This window comes from Anas platyrhynchos, chromosome 2, assembly GCF_047663525.1.
Source record: "Anas platyrhynchos isolate ZD024472 breed Pekin duck chromosome 2, IASCAAS_PekinDuck_T2T, whole genome shotgun sequence".
In the NCBI taxonomy this organism is placed as follows: domain Eukaryota; kingdom Metazoa; phylum Chordata; class Aves; order Anseriformes; family Anatidae; genus Anas; species Anas platyrhynchos.
This window is the reverse complement of record NC_092588.1, coordinates 92,488,267-92,504,255: the sequence shown is the minus strand read 5'-3', so window position 1 is coordinate 92,504,255 and position 15,989 is coordinate 92,488,267. Positions and strand designations below refer to the sequence as shown.

The 15,989-nt window shown below is 42.3% G+C and overlaps 1 protein-coding gene across 48 annotated transcripts in view; it reads right to left on the bottom strand.

The window, feature by feature from the left end:
* ARPP21 (cAMP regulated phosphoprotein 21) overlaps positions 1 to 15,989 on the bottom strand; it is a 203,904-nt gene that overhangs the window by 135,772 nt on the left and 52,143 nt on the right. For 28 of the 48 annotated variants that reach the window (XM_072033133.1, XM_072033134.1, XM_072033124.1 and 25 more), the window contains exon 2: positions 9,915 to 10,136. The exons of 7 other annotated variants lie outside the window; for them this stretch is intronic. The gene's annotated coding sequence lies outside the window, so the exon portion shown is untranslated. Of the gene's footprint in view, positions 1 to 5,712; positions 5,857 to 6,254; positions 6,279 to 7,011; positions 7,141 to 7,431; positions 8,047 to 9,914; positions 10,137 to 15,989 lie in introns of those variants that run through there. 13 more of the 48 variants (XM_038173553.2, XM_072033111.1, XM_038173551.2 and 10 more) reach the window with 9 other exon arrangements.

Below are 15,989 nucleotides of genomic sequence, written 5' to 3'. Positions count from 1 at the left end.
TTTGTTTTCGCAGGCTGCTTGGCTACTGTCAGAGAGACCACCTCCCCGGCACTGCCAGGACTTGCCCACCAGCTATGTGCACTGACATTAAGCCAGGCCAAGAAGCATTGTCCTAGCACGCGTTGTGTAGCTGCCCTGCCTCCTCCTTGGTAACAATTTAGTGATCTTCCTTTCTCTTCTGCCAGGTGGCAGAGCGGAGCAATTCAGCAGCAGCAAAATACACACAGAATCACAGAATTTACAGTTCTGCAATCTCAGATTTGAAGAGATCAAATGGGATTGCAGTGGAGTACCCACTGTGTCCTGACACCCCACGCAAAGAAAAGGCGCGCACACCACATGCATAAGGAGAGAGATTTATCTTTTATGTATATACACACACAAAATCAAGAAGAAAGTCATACTGAAAAGAGGCTACAGCTGTATGTATTTTTCCTCTCCAAATTTTCAGGCACTTAATCTTCAGAGAATATCTCCTGAAAATTCTCCTGTCCTTTGCTGTCCTTCTATTTCTAATGTCCCATTACCCACTTTCACATTTCAAACAATACTGCTGCTGCTAATCCTCTGTTAGGTCTCTTACCCCATCACACCCCTATCTCAGCCTTCAGTTCTGAAGTGGTTACTTCAAGAAGCAGGTCATTCAAGGACTTCTTTCCAGTGCTGTCATTTTCATCAGTGCACAGGTTAAATAAAAACTACATTATCCATCAGCAATAATTCATTGTCTTTTCAGTATCTAACAGGATTCTTGTGCTGCTTGCTACAGTTCTTGTCACTAGAGACTGCTCCATTTTGCTGCTTACATACAGAAGCAATTTCTGTATTGTAGTAGAAAGGCATATTCAGATACATAAAGCTGGTAGATAGAGAGCACTTTCCAATTTAGTTAAACTTGTCTTGCATGAATTAAAGCTTCCCTATAATCATACCCAAATCAGAAATGGTTATCACTTTCCTTGTGTTAGTGTGTTATGAAATAAGGTACTTAAAGACCCCTTAAGTCACTCGTTATGCTTTTCTTTCAGATCTGTGCTCACAATTTCCTTTTTCATTAGTAGGGGAAAGTTCTGAATTTTCATTAACAGAACAAAACCCAAAATCACAGAAGTCAGACCTCCTCAATTCCGATTTCATGGCTTATAAAGTACACAAATTATAGAGCTATCAGACATTTCCTTGGCTTACATTAAAATCTGCAGTAAGCCTCTAGAGCGGACCAATATATTTGATGCCTTTCTCCTAAAGATTTTATGACATCATAAACATTTCTGACTCCATGACAAATACTTTATAATACATTAAACAAGCTCGTTCAAATGATTCTAAATGTTATGCCTATGGCAATGTACTTAGAAATGGAACACTTGCTTGCACACAGAGAAACCTTAAAGTTTAGCTTTGACCACCACAATTTATGTTCGTGAAACTGAAGGCATTCAGATCACGTCCAATGGTATAAAAGCCCAAAAAGCACAAAGCAGGCACGTCCTCCAGAAGTTCATCGTGCTGTACCTCCCACATCACAGCATCAACACTGAAGGCTGCTCCCCAGTAAAACTTCCTGCTGAATTCAATCTTAATTAGCATGGAACATGAAACTATACAACAATTAAATTGTATTTATAATATGCTTCTAATCAGTTCAGTTGAATTAAGCTAATGTAGATAAACTGCAAAGCCTTGCCATCCCTCTTTGCTCGGGAAGACTGTGATAACTTTCTTCAGAGTCAATAAAGTGCTATATCCAAAGAGGCGCTGCAGGCACCGCAAGTCACCAAAACTGAGATGCTTGTACTTCCTGCAAAGAAAAGCACCGCAAACTGATTCTCTCATTCAAGAGCATAAAGAAAATTTACAAAATGCTTTCTGAACTGGAGGCACAGGGAGACTTCCAGTCACAAGGCAATAAAAATACTGCAACAGGATTAATTAATGACAAAATTATCAAAAGCATTCCTGAACAGCTAATAACTAAATTCAATCCCTAGAATATAGAACTGGCTCAGATCATTTTATGAACTCTGTAAAAATCACTGCTGTGCAGCCATTAAAATTGGGATGAAACAGAAGCCTGAAAGCATCTGATTGGTATATATTCATGTTTTACTATAGACTGCAAACAGAAGACAGACTGAAAAATAAAACCTGTATTTAGCAGTGGGGGAATAGGTTTTGTTTTTTTATTGCCAATCATTCTTGAACTTTCTTCTGATGACCATTTAAGCCAACTTTTGACTCAAAAGCTTTAAGGTATCTGTGTAGGAACAGACAGCTTGCTCAATTGGAAGATGTTCCTAAGCTTCTATAATTTTAACACAGGTGCTGTGTAAACAGCTCATAAATAAATCATACTATTGCCTAAGAGTAAATGGGAAATACACTAGAAAGTATTAAAATACAAGAATATTTTTCATATTACTTTTTGTATGGTACCCTTCTTGTTAACTAAGGCTCCCGGCCTGAAAAGACCAAAAGCAGACATCAGATTTGGAGAAAAATAGCAGAAAAGCATCCCAGTTTCTCTGTGGATAACATATTCTTTCAGTTATAGAAATGCACTTCTTACCTTACATACTTCAACATATGCTACGTGAACAAGCTGGCTGCCTCCACATAATACCAGTGACCAGAAAATACTCTACACCCTCTGCTTCAGAAAGTCATTGGATATCCAAATCATAAATTTCGAATTCCCAGCTGTCACTGCCTAGCTGAAATCCAGAAGGCATAGTTATGTCATACTGTATGACATTATCACTCTCTTACACTTTGTAGCTTCTTCAGCACTAACAGAAAAACCCACAGCTACTGGATTGTCTAGAATTTTTCACATTTACCACAACTGCAATTAAATCTAAATAACCCTTATGAACTCACTCCTGTAAAATAGATTTTGTCTACTCCTGTTTTCCCTATGTTTCCTTTACCCAAGGAAACTTAAAAAATAAAATAATGAATTACCTGAAACCTAGTTTACCTATTGTATAACCACCATATGTGGTAACATAGAGTCTTAAACTGAAGTTACTTCAGAAATGCAAGAAAATGATGAGCAGTTTAGCTCTGAAGTCCTGTAACCATGTGGTTTGGGACTTCATTGACGAACAAGAACTTACTTGGCATGAACCCATCACAGATTTTATTATTTGTTTCTTGATGAATAACAAATTTTGTAATTGGATAATACTCTTTTTTTTTTTTTCCTAATGAATTGTGTGTATACACACTGGCATACTCACACAAGCTACAGTGGCTGTTATTACGGTGGATTCTAAGTCCCCTTAAATAAGTATCCCCCAGAAAATGTATCTGGTCCATTAACAGTAAGCAGTATGTCCACCTGAGTTTATAGGCATGCTCAGTAATTCAAATAGAAATCATGACCAAGCACGAGACAGTCCTTTCACTTGTCCTAAAGGTATTTCCTTGCTAAAAGGGCTTATCACTGAATTATGTTAAAGTGTAGTATTTGTATTAAACGTTAGATATAAATAAATTTAAATGCTTAATGTTTCCTGAAAGTCACGATTTCATGTATAAGACCCAAAAATTCCCAAGTAAACCCAACAACTAAACAGAAGTCTTATCCTCCAGAGATAAGACTGGCATAAGACTAAGGACTGGAAAGGGTCTCATTTACACGCACTGTAAAAAGCTAGATGAGTGACCTTACATGGTCTGCATAATCTCTCTGCAATTCCATTTACCCAGCCTTAAAATGGGGAAAATTCTACTTACCTGGATTGCAGTTTGTCATCAAAACAGCACGTGCCCTAAAAACGCATGTTTCCATATAGATACAAAGACGTTCATACACAGCACTTTTAAGTCTTCAGTATCAAATCTTTTCCACTGAAATGTACACAGTTTTTGCCACGTATTCCTTAACTACTCATTTAATGAAGGTTTCAGTCTTCTAGAAGAAAAAGTGTCAATTTGCGTGACTTACTACCTGCTGAGAACATTAATAGACCTTCAAATCTTATAAATGAATGAGCAGTGGACAAACGGGTTTTGCAAGTTTATTGTGCTGTAGTTACATTACTTCTCAACTGACCAATCCTTAATGATGTTTTTGAAAAAGAGATTACTTAACAAAAATAGCTTTCCCTTTAAATAATTGTGTAGGTTACCATTTCTCTTTACAATTGAGCAAATAAATTGAGCTGGAAGCACTCACTGGATCAAGACATTCATTTATGAGTAGTCCCTGTAATCAGGGATTCACCAGTCTGCCAAAATCATTTTCCTACTCTGAAATTAATGCCATCAAAATTGATGATACTACTCAATGCCCGTTATGGATCCTGTATGTTATAAGTAGAGAGACATATCATCAGCTAGTGTAAATCTATACTGTTCTTAAATCCAATGGAACTACATCAATTTACAGCTGCTGAAGATTTGTTCCTAGGTCTTTCTTTAGCACTGATAAAAACCATTGAACCAAACTCTGGACACACTTCCAAATTTAAAGCTCCCACCAACTATAGCAAGAGTGATGCCTAAACAAGGAAGGAAAGACTGTAAACAAGTCCTAGAAATAGCATACTTCCCACCCTACATTTATTCTAAGTTTTAAGTTAATTGTTAAAATCATAACCTGTGAGGAAGTCAAGGGCACAATCGATTTTGAAATTTCTTTGATTTCTTTTACCTACTCCCAGAAATTCTACTTGGTAACAGTGATTTATTACGCCAAGCCCAGTTTGCTGTAATAATGGAAAAAACTCCAATAAAGCACACAGGAAAAGCGGCACCATCAGGAAAACATTATTTGGCCCACAGTGTTACCCCAGCTGGATAAAGTTTAAAAGTTGCTGTCCTTACATCTCTCCATGAGCTATCATTACACCCACATTAAAATTCTGTTTCTTGTATCCCTCTCATGCAATTTTTCCTCCAAAAATATGGTGTAGTAAACACTCATTTGAGCAACCTTCACTTGCACACTCAGTCCCAAGACAGTCAGAAGGGCTAACAAACAGCAAGAAGAAACGATTGCCCAAAGAAGGGTTTTGCAGGAGGGGTACTGAAACATTTCTTAGACCACCATCCTACAAAAATATAGGCAGTAGAGAGAAAATACCGTTCTTTCGTAGACAGTATCTTTAATCATGGCAAGTTTCTGTATATGATTCTGCACACAAGGATTATTGCTAACGGCTAGTAAACATATTTCTGGCTACAGATTTGTGAATCTAAACAAGGTAGTTTTTGAGAGCTGTCTGCACACATCTTGTGTAATGGTATACGCTGTAGTTATCTAGAGGTATTTGCTCTTACACATCTATCACAAGTGGTTTACAGCTGCTTGCATTCTGTGAGTATTACATACAAGAATGAAAACTCTGAACACCTGCTTCAGAAAGTTACCAATAAGAATATACATAGTAACCATTAAAATGGGTTAGCACTATAATCGTAAGAAAAGGAAAAAAAAATTTGAAAATGTTCCTTAATGCTACTCTATTGTAAGACTTTTCAACATCAAAATGGAAGTAAAACAGAATTCAACTTACATTTACCTTAATACAATCAGATTCATCAACAACAAAAACCAGCAGTCATTTTCTACCTACAGTTTTTCCATACAGCTTCTTAGAGAAATTAAGATAATTTCAGACACCCCAAAACAGTTTGACTTAAAAAGAGCTAATCACTTAGCTTTCCACACAACATTTTCTTTCATTAAATTTCCATTTTTACCTTCGCATTTTTCCCTTTTCCAGTATCCATAACCAATCATCACTCTGCCCTTCCATTATGCTTGGTATATTGCAGTGAGAAGCATCTTCATTAAATAGTATTAAAAATAGAACACACATGATCTCCCTGCCAGAGCATGCTCCAACTGTGCTGGTACCTCAAATCTCAAGGTAACCATGCCCAGCTGGGAACTGAGAGGCAAAGCCTGTGCAAGATTACCAATTTACAAGCCTAATTGTGCACACAGACTTGCCTCAATTCATGATGAAGACTGCTAAAACAAGAAGCCAGCATGCAGTTAAGATTATGTGACTGAAAAGTTACAGGTCACTTTACAGGAATTTTCCCCTCCCTGTAACTTTCAGTTTCAATGCTCTGTACTTGCCTAAATCTTAGATATGCCATTCTGGGGAAGGTTTAGAAGAAAACACACCAGACATACATATATCTAGCTAATGGCTGTGGTAGAGAAGTCGAACAGGTGAGCCATGAACACCTGTGCTGCTCGCTAATTCCTTTGTTTCATTTCTCAGCACGTTTACCTGAATATGACACAACAGCAGTGGGATGAACTGAAACAGAACTGCACACACCTGGAAGCGCAAAGATAGGAGGATGAGCAGTGGTGCTAAGACACACCTAGCACACAAAAACGATCCCTGAATGTGAGTATGTTCCCCCCTCTGGCTGAGGCGGTAAATGAATGCAGGAAAATAACAATAATTAAACTGGACTGCACAATGGCTGTGCTGGATGAGCATGTCATTAGCTCCACAAACGATATGGCTGAAATGCGCATACAAGGACGTAAAATCACACTAGACAGAGTAGCGTTATATTTAATTAATACAGACTACTAGGCTGTCTAACAACGCGACTGTACCTCTCCTTCACTGCATGCGAGAACAAGAAGATAGATGCCACCGAAGCACCATGTAAACCCTTTACCCTCAAATCACCACCCGCAAGAACAATGCAAGCAGAACATGCCAGTCTCCCTCTGCCCCTCTCGCAAAGGTCTCAGAGCCGATTCCTCGACGTCGTTCACAAACCGGCGAGGGAAAGTTTGCCTTTTGTTACCTTCCCTTTGACACTTGGAATCGTTTCGACCAAAATACCCCTCTGGAAGGCAGCGATCCCCCTCCTGCGGCCGTGTCCCCCCCCCCTTCACCATCACCCGTCTCCAGCCGGGGGGCGACGGCACCGGCCGAGCCCTGGGTGCCCAAAACCTGGGGGCAACAGGGGTCCCCTTGGCTCCCCTTGACCCCCCTCAGCTCCCCGGGCACCCGCACCACCTACCCCGCTGCTGAGAAATCTGGCTCCAGCTTCGGCCCCAAGCTCATCTTCCCCCGCTGTATCGCTGAGATGCAGGGTTTATTTTTTAATTAGCAGGGTTTTTCCCCTCCCTCCTCCTCCTCCTCCTCCTCCTCCTCCTCCTCCTCCTCCAGACGCCACAGCTCGGAGCTGGGATGCTGCCCCCCATGCACAGCCCTCCCCCCCAACTTCCCTAACCTCCACAATTAAAACAGAGCACGGGGGGGGGGGAGGGGGGAGAAGAGAACGGACGACGAAATGACACGAAACACATGCTACAAGGAAAAATAATAAAAATATAATATAAAATCGCAACAACAAAGAACAGCACACCACACAAATGTCTACAGATTGCTTTGCGCTTTTTTTCTCCTTTTTTTTTTTTTTTTTTTTTCCTTTTGTTACCTTGCCTGAAAACGGGCTGTGCCCCCAGCGTCTTGGCGGGTCGGGTTATTTGTTTGTTTGTTTTTTATATGGGGCAGCTGCTGGCCGGTTTGTTTATGTGGCGGAGGGCACGCTGCTGCTACAGCGCAGCGCCTGTCTTCCTGCAAGACATGGTCTCTGCCTCCGCCTCCGCCGCGGGAGGAGATCCGCCGCGATGCTCCCGCTGGTACTACTACTGCTGCTGCTGTCCGACCGGGGCCGGGCCGGCTTGCCTCGCCCTGCCTATCCCTGTCCCGGTCCCTTCGTGCCTGACTGGAGTCCCTACCGGTCGCCCGCTGCTCTGCCTGTCCCCCGTCCTTTATGCGCCGCGCTGCCCCGCCGTACTGCCTGCCTGCGAGTCTCTTCCTCTCCCTTTCTCTCTCTCTCTTTCTCTCTCTCCCCGCCCACGCAGTGTGGTGCGCCCCGGCCCGCAGACGGCGGCGCCTCTCGTGTCGCTTCTCGCCGGCTCCTCTCAGCGCCACCACCGCCGCTCCGGCTCGCCCTGCCTCGGCCGCGCAAGCGGCCACCTCGGAGCGGCCCCGCACCCCACCGCCATTGCGCCCGCTCGCCCTGCCTCGTCCCCTCTCCTCCCTGCCCACCCCTCTCCTCAGAGGCACCGCGGCTGTCTGTCTGTCCCTGCCTGTCGGGCTGTGCGGCATCATGTTCCTCCATCGCACCACCGCCTCTACCCACCCCCCGTCCCCAGCCAGGAGCAGAGAGACAAAGCAGCCGGCCGGCACTAATGAGGAGGAGGCTCGTTCATAACCCTCCAACTCCTCGTTACGCGCTCCCCATCTCCCCCCGACCCAAAATCACGGGGGAAAAAAGCGATCCCCGACCTCCCGAGAACAGCTTTGGTGAAGGTGTGGGGAGGGTGATTTTAATTATTATTTTTGCTGGTGAAAGCTGACAGCGTCCGCACTGCTGAGCCAAGCTGCTGAAAGGGGGCGGCGGGAGGGAGGGGGAGGGGAGGGGGTGAAGACTGCAGCAGATTTTGGGTGGGAGCAGATAAGCCACTTAAAATGGGGCACATGATCCCCCTCTTCCTCCCTTCCCAGCGTTGTTTCCATCTAGGACCTTATTTGATATTTCTTCAAGAGCCTCGCTGCACACCATCGAGGCAGAGGGAAAAAGACATTTCACCAGCACACACATTTCCAACACATAAAACCTCTGCTATCTCTTGGGGGGGGGGGGGGGGGGGGGGGGAAAGCCTCGTTTTACCCAATTGAATACATCCAGGCATTCATCCTACTTCCAGCAGAGAAAAGGGCATTTACCTTTTTGCTAGGTGGCTATTAATATGCAGTAAAATTATAGCTGTACAACGCCAAATGTAATTGCCATAGATCATTTAGAGCAGATCCAGCAATTCAGCTGCTGGAAACACATGCTCTGTGAATAGCCATGCATCTGGTACAAAGCCCTCTACTACAATAACCTGAAAGGAGACAGAAGTGTCTGGTACTAGCTGCAATTAGTAATCCTACAGATGAAAAATAAACAGTCAATAAATATAAAGCAGCAAGATACTACGAAACGTAGTGATTGTTTCTGTCTACAGTGATACAAAGAGCCCAACTCCCACAGACAGACAATTCTTATTTAAAATATACAGTGAAAAATGCACTCTTTTCATTATGTACCTTCAAAAAGTCCTTGTTTCAAAATAGAGTTTTCCACAATTAGCGACTGTAGAAGAACTCATGTACCAGTTGAATGCAGACAAATATACAGAGGATGGAGGGAGGGAAATGATTACTTTATTAGGCATTATCCTGGCACCCCTGGAATCCCTCTTTTCCCCTTAGCAGCGAACACCTGCTTTTACTGGGGACCGCTGAATGGAGTCAGACTTGAAGAATACAGCAAGCAATGAACCACACCAGGGTGAGCATTAGCAGAGTCCTGGTGCACGCCTCAAGTGATCAGACGCATTCAGCCATGCACACCAAAATCTGTGCTGCTAATGCACCTCCTGGTGTGGCTTCCTCCTATGATAGTTGAGTGTGGCTCCATCTACTTTTGATTTTGTTATTTAACATATCCCCACGGTATCCACTACAAGTTGCTCCTGAAAGTAAGAAGAGTGGCAGAAAGGCTATATATGGCACTACACTGAAGTGTGCAATAGCTGGTGACTGGGGTAGAGTCCATTCTTTGCTTTTGACGTGGGTTGTGTTTTTTTGTTCTTGTTTTTTGTTCTTTCTTTTTTATTTTCTTTTTATTTATTATTTTTTTGTTTTGTTTTGTTTTCCAGCCATCTCCATTGCAGACCAAGGTTTATGGATATCAAAACTGCTTTGAGCATGCATTGAAATGCAGAAGACTTTGCCTGGCTTCTGCGCATCATCCCTTACCCCCTAAGCAGGCTACCCAGCTAAGGGGAGGGAGGGACCTCAGGCTGCATCAAGACATGAAAGGGGTACTCACTCAGTGACTTCACTAGATGGCTCATAACTCACCTGCTTGTAAAGTAGGTGAGTAGGTGTGAGGGGGCTCCTTCAAAACCTTGCCCCAGTCACTAGATACAATGAACGTGTAAAACAGCCACGTGTCAACAGCTTCTTTCTCACAGTTTGGATACTGGGGTGTCCTCAGAGTGGGAAGTGCTGAAGCTGTACATCAGATCTGGAAGTAGATAAAAATTCATCCAAGCTGTAGTCCTCACAGTTCAGTCCACTCTCCTGTGTGACAGAATGTGTTTGGGGCAAGTTACCAAATGCTGAAAGTTGCCAGCTACAGTAACAACAAAGAAAATACGCAAAATAAATAAAAATCATCATCCTAGCTACTGTTTCAGCTCAGAATGGTGAACAGCATCAAAAACAGCACGGGCAAGGAGGTGACATTACCTCCTTTTGTGGAGAAATCATGTCAGACCATCCAAGAGTTAGATATGAATCTAATGGAGTATGCACCTTGCTTTTTCTGGACTTTTCTTTGCAGAAAAAATAAAACAGACATAAAATCACAATCACTGCACAGTCACAATCACAGCATCCGAGAGGTGGGAAACCATGGCAATGGTTTGCTGTTGTCTGTACTGATCTGTAGGCATACACAGGGATAATTGTTCATTTAAGCTTCATGGAAGTCAGCAGGAGCTGTGTGTTTAAGCAGGGCAGAATTTGATAAACTCTTAAGGTCCCTGATAACTTCTCCTGTCTGTTGTGTAGCCAGACTTGGGAAAAAAAAAAAAAAAAAAAAAAAAAAAAAAAAAAAAAACAGAGAGAGACACTTAACTTGCAGCACATGCTTTCAAAAACTCTGGTCTTGTCAAGTGCCTTTGTGCAACAGGACCCCCATATGACAGCAGTGAGGCATACATGCACCGTACATGCACAAAATTCCAACAGGCAGCATCAACTTGAAGTGTTTTTGAAGCATGATGTCAGATTGTATTACTTTTTCACTGTGGGCATGATTTGCACCTATGCTCACTCAATTTCACTAAGAAATCAAGAAAACATTAGTGGGCTTATGGAAACAGAATCAGATTGGACGGATATGATATTGGACAAACGTACAGAGATTCGTGCAGTTCTACAGCCACAGGAGATTCCTGTAATAGAAGGCATGCAGTTTTTCTTAATAAAAGCTTGCATGACTGGTTGCACATTTCTTCTGCCTCTAGTCATTTTTCAGTGAAACAAAGCTAGTATACAGTCTGTTTTGGAGTTACGGAATGATTCAGATTAAGGCATTGCAGTATAATAACCTGTTGATGTATTTTATCATTATCCTCTGCAAAAGAAATCAGTGTTAGTAGTTTATTTTAAAGTGTATTTTTTTCCCATTTTTGTACTACGTGTTACAAAAAAATTAATCATGCATAATTTGCAGATGGACTTAAAAATACTGCACTTATATTTAAAATGGCTCTTTACACTATGTAAATATAGCTAAACTGCTCTAGTCTCAGACACTTTTCAGGAAGAGCTGAAATATTTATTTCGGCTACAACATCACAAGTAAAGGAAAATTAACCAAGTGATTTGTGTACAGCTTGTATAACAGTCCAGATTGAAGAAGAAGGAAGAAGAAGGAAGAAGGAAGAAGAAGGAAGCATTATGCTCACTGAAGTCACTGAGAATTTTGCAGTGGACTTCATTAGGATTAAGAACAGGTACCTAAATCTAAGACTCTCTCTTTGGAGGAAGATCAATGAACAACCCTTTAAAAATATAATCTGTTGCTACAGGGGCTGAGGAAGATATTTTTTCTCCCACTAAAAGGAACACACCATTTCTTTGTGTTTGACATTTCAAATCCTCTCCTAGTTTCTTTTAGAAATTGCAAAGTGTTTGATGTACCGTATCTATGTATCTTGAAAATGATATTCCAATGTGGAGTTCCTCATCCCACCAAAATAAATAAATAAATAAACAAACAAACTCTGGTCTTCTGATCCCTCCTAAGACCAGAAACTGCAGTCCCTGTTCAGCTGTGACTCACAAAAGAAAATGAGCAGGAATTTGAACTCTAGCCTTGAGAGCTAGCATTGGTGCAAATGGTCTCTCCTGTATAAGCTTCTTGCTTAATTTATGCTTATAGGCAGAAGGACTGAGGACTTTCAAGTCACAGTGTTGGAGGGACAGTGGATTAAATGGATTTTATGGATTAAAGGGGGGCTGGCATCTTACAAAGGATATTCAACAGTAAGTCAAAGGCCACACTTTAAGTGAAAGGGCTCAGCCTGGTATCCTACATACATTCAAAGAGCTTTGACAGGTTAAACAATTCAGGCGGTGGGTAGTTCTCAGTTGCTCTGAGCATAAGCCTGTCTCTGATGACTCAGCATCACAGTATTTTTGGGGGTTTGTTTTATCATATGTACATGCAACATGGATGTTAGAGCGATGAGATGAGATGTGCAGTGGTGAGTGAGCAAAACAAGTAAGAGGAGAGAGTCAGCCAATGAATGCTTTGGTGTTAGGATGGGCCAGAGAGATAATGGTGAGAAAAAGAAGAGGAGGAGGAGAGACCCAGGCAGGGAATGCAGTGAGCTGGTTATCTTGAGATCTGTGACTCACTGCAGGGAATGCACACTACCCACGTACATTAGAGTATTGTAGGGGAGAAATCAAGCTGAGGAAATTCCTAAGTCTTTCGACACAATTTATGAGCTTTAATAATGGCTCAGGGTCACCTAAGAGCCCAGGAATAGTTTGGATCACAAATATGAATGGATCAAAGGAGACATGACAAATACAGCATCTTCAGGGGAGTACTTACAGTCCTCAGCATAAGAGCCATAAGTATTGCAACTTCTCTAGCACAAAGCAGTTTCCCTTCAAGATTTCACTAAGAAAAGTTGTTATTACAGCCCTTTGTCTAAAGCTAAGTGTAAAAGGAAAGCTTTCCTTCCAGCACACCTAGAAAGCAGACACTTTTATTTATTTATTTTTTCCCTGAATGATTTTCAGCTACTATAATAACACATGGACAATACAAACTTTCAAAAGTACATGGTCTATCTACATGGTCTATCTCTCTCTCTGCTGAATCATCATTAAACCTACATCATCTGTCCTTAAACTATCCTGGCAGAAGCTGAGGGACTAGGGGGCTTCCTGGGTGAGAAAGTGGATACAGAAACAATAAAGAGGAGGAAAAAAGCAATTTCGAAAAGAATACCCATTTACCCTCTAGAAATCCTGCCACAGCAATATTAAGTATAGCAGTAAACCATGGTTATGGGATTGTAGGTCTGGTTTAACACTCAAAAGCAACATCAGTATGTTTTAGAGATAAACTAGGTGAGATAAGCTAGGTGAGTGTGTCGATCTGCTTGAGGGTAGGAAGGCTCTGCAGGAGGATCTGGATAGGCTGCACCGATGGGCTGAGGTCAACTGTATGAAGTTTAACAAGGCCAAGTGCCGGGTCCTGCACCTGGGGCGCAATAACCCCAAGAAGAGCTACAGGCTGGGAGAGGAATGGCTGGAGAGCTGCCAGGCAGAGAAGGACCTGGGAGTGATGGTGGACAGTCGGCTGAATATGAGCCAGCAGTGTGCTCAGGTGGCCAAGAAGGCCAACGGCATCCTGGCTTGTATCAGAAACACTGTGACCAGCAGGGCTAGGGAGGTGATCGTCCCCCTGTACTCGGCTCTGGTGAGGCCGCACCTCGAGTACTGTGTTCAGTTCTGGGCCCCTCGCTACAAGAAGGACATCGAGGTGCTTGAGCGGGTCCAGAGAAGGGCGACGAAGCTGGTGAGGGGCCTGGAGAGCAAGTCCTATGAGGAGCGGCTGAAGGAGCTGGGCTTGTTCAGCCTGGAGAAGAGGAGGCTCAGGGGTGACCTTATCACTCTGTATAAGTATATTAAAGGAGGCTGTAGCGAGATGGGGGTTGGCCTGTTCTCCCTTGTGCCTGGTGACAGGACGAGGGGGAATGGGCTAAAGTTGCGCCAGGGGAGTTTTAGGTTAGATGTTAGGAAGAATTTCTTTACTGAAAGGGTTGTTAGACATTGGAACAGGCTGCCCAGGGAGGTGGTTGAGTCACCATCCCTGGAAGTCTTCAAAAGACGTTTAGATGTAGAACTTAGGGATATGGTTTAGTGGGGACTGTTAGTGTTAGGTCAGAGGTTGGACTCGATGATCTTGAGGTCTCTTCCAACCTAGAGATTCTGTGATTCTGTGATTCTGTGATTAACAGCCCTAAGTAGACAAAGAACAATCATACAGACTGTGAGGTATTTCTGTTCAGCTATTTATTTCATGCTGTGAGGAGTGTGGGTTTTGGTAACATTTACCAGTTCTCTGTTCTGTGTTTTGGTCAGGGCACACAAATGCAACCCAATGTACTGTCTGTTATATAAGCAGTAGTAGATAGCGTAGATCAGATACAACAGGAAAACTTGGAGACTAAAGCTAGCAAATTATCTGGAGGTGAAGAAAAGATGAATTGCTGTGCTGATTGGCCCCTGGATCCCAGAGTACTCAACAACTACCAATTTCTCCATTTGAAATCCCCCTGAACATGTTGTCCTCTTAACTTCTGCTTCTAGAAACATCTAGGCTTCTCCGAAATGCAACAACTTAAGAAAAGGCTCCCACTGACACTAGGCCCAGGCCTATCTTGCAGAGATTTTCACACATGACTTAATACCAAACTGGCACGTTGATATTCTTCAACTAAATACCATTTGGGGGATTTCCTTTACAATGTTTTATTCTAAGAATAATGTTTAACTTCTCCTATCACAGCCACTGGTATTGTGGGTAGTCACATCTTAAACATTATTGTACCAGTAATAATTAAAAGAGAAGTCTATGAGTAATACATCTTACCTAAACAGGGATGAACCTGCTAGATCACAAACTATTTCTCAGAATCTGTACACAAATTAATATAAAGGTTGGAATTGCACATAGCATAAGGGGGAAAATGGCTAGTTCTGCAAAATTATGACTGTCTACACTTACCCCTCCCTATCACAGCTTTATTAACCTGCTCTGTTAGAGGAGCAGCAAACAACAGGCAGGGGAGTTCAAATTTTGGTCATGAACTCTGCACAAGAGGAGACGAAGAGACTCTCCACAACAGAGGAAGTTAAGAGTGCATGCCAAAGAACAGAAACGACCTGACATTTAGAAAACAACAAGCAAACAAGTAAAAAGCCCACTCTGTTCTAAATCATTCATTCCAAAATTAGCACTTCACAAAGTATTGGAAACAATGTAAGACAGTTTCTTTTTTCTTTTTCTTTTTTTTTTTTTTTTTATACCTCATGTAAGTTTTGTTTATACTTGATAAAAATTACCAAGAAAGGCTCAGATGAAACTATAATATTCATAGTCGGCATGACTCTACTTCAGATTGTCATATCTAAAATCTCCAACAGAAGCAGCAGCCCTACAGTAAACAGAAGAATTCCTGCTCTGTGTCATTTTATCACCCTCTCGAGTTCTGTCAGTGGTGATAAAACCAGCAAAAATGGTGCCTTTGTCACGCAACTGGGGACTCTCAGAGGCTTTTCAAGGAGCTTTGGGTTAAAACTGTACTGAGGATTTTTTGAATCCGTTTGATAAGGTTTGGGAATTGCTACATTCCCCAGTGGGCTCTTTATTCCTCTGTCTGACTGCCGTTGCTGCCTTAGCATGAGTCCTGTCCCTGGGAGCAGAGTATATTGCTTTCCAGCACACCCTCACCTCTCCTGCTTTGCTTAACCGGGACCACTGCTCATTTCCAAAGAATCTTATAGAATGAGTTTGATTATCATCAATTTAGCAATTTGCAGTGTTTCTCTTGAACACTTTGGAATCAACTTTTACATCAGAAAGTCTGCTGCAGAAAAGAGACAGTAAGGAATGGATGGCTGCTGATACAAAAATTAGGTCCATTCAGTACAAAGTGAGCAGGGGCATTATGAAATCCCATCATGATGCAGGTCACAGACTGAATGCTAAGACAGACACTTAAGCTTCCACTACTCTGAGGTCTTGGACTGGAGTCTTAGGCATAGTTATTTCTCAGTCATTGCCCTTAAATTAATACAGTTCCCCCAGATTTTCTCCAGCTGCCTTCTCTTTGTTTCGCC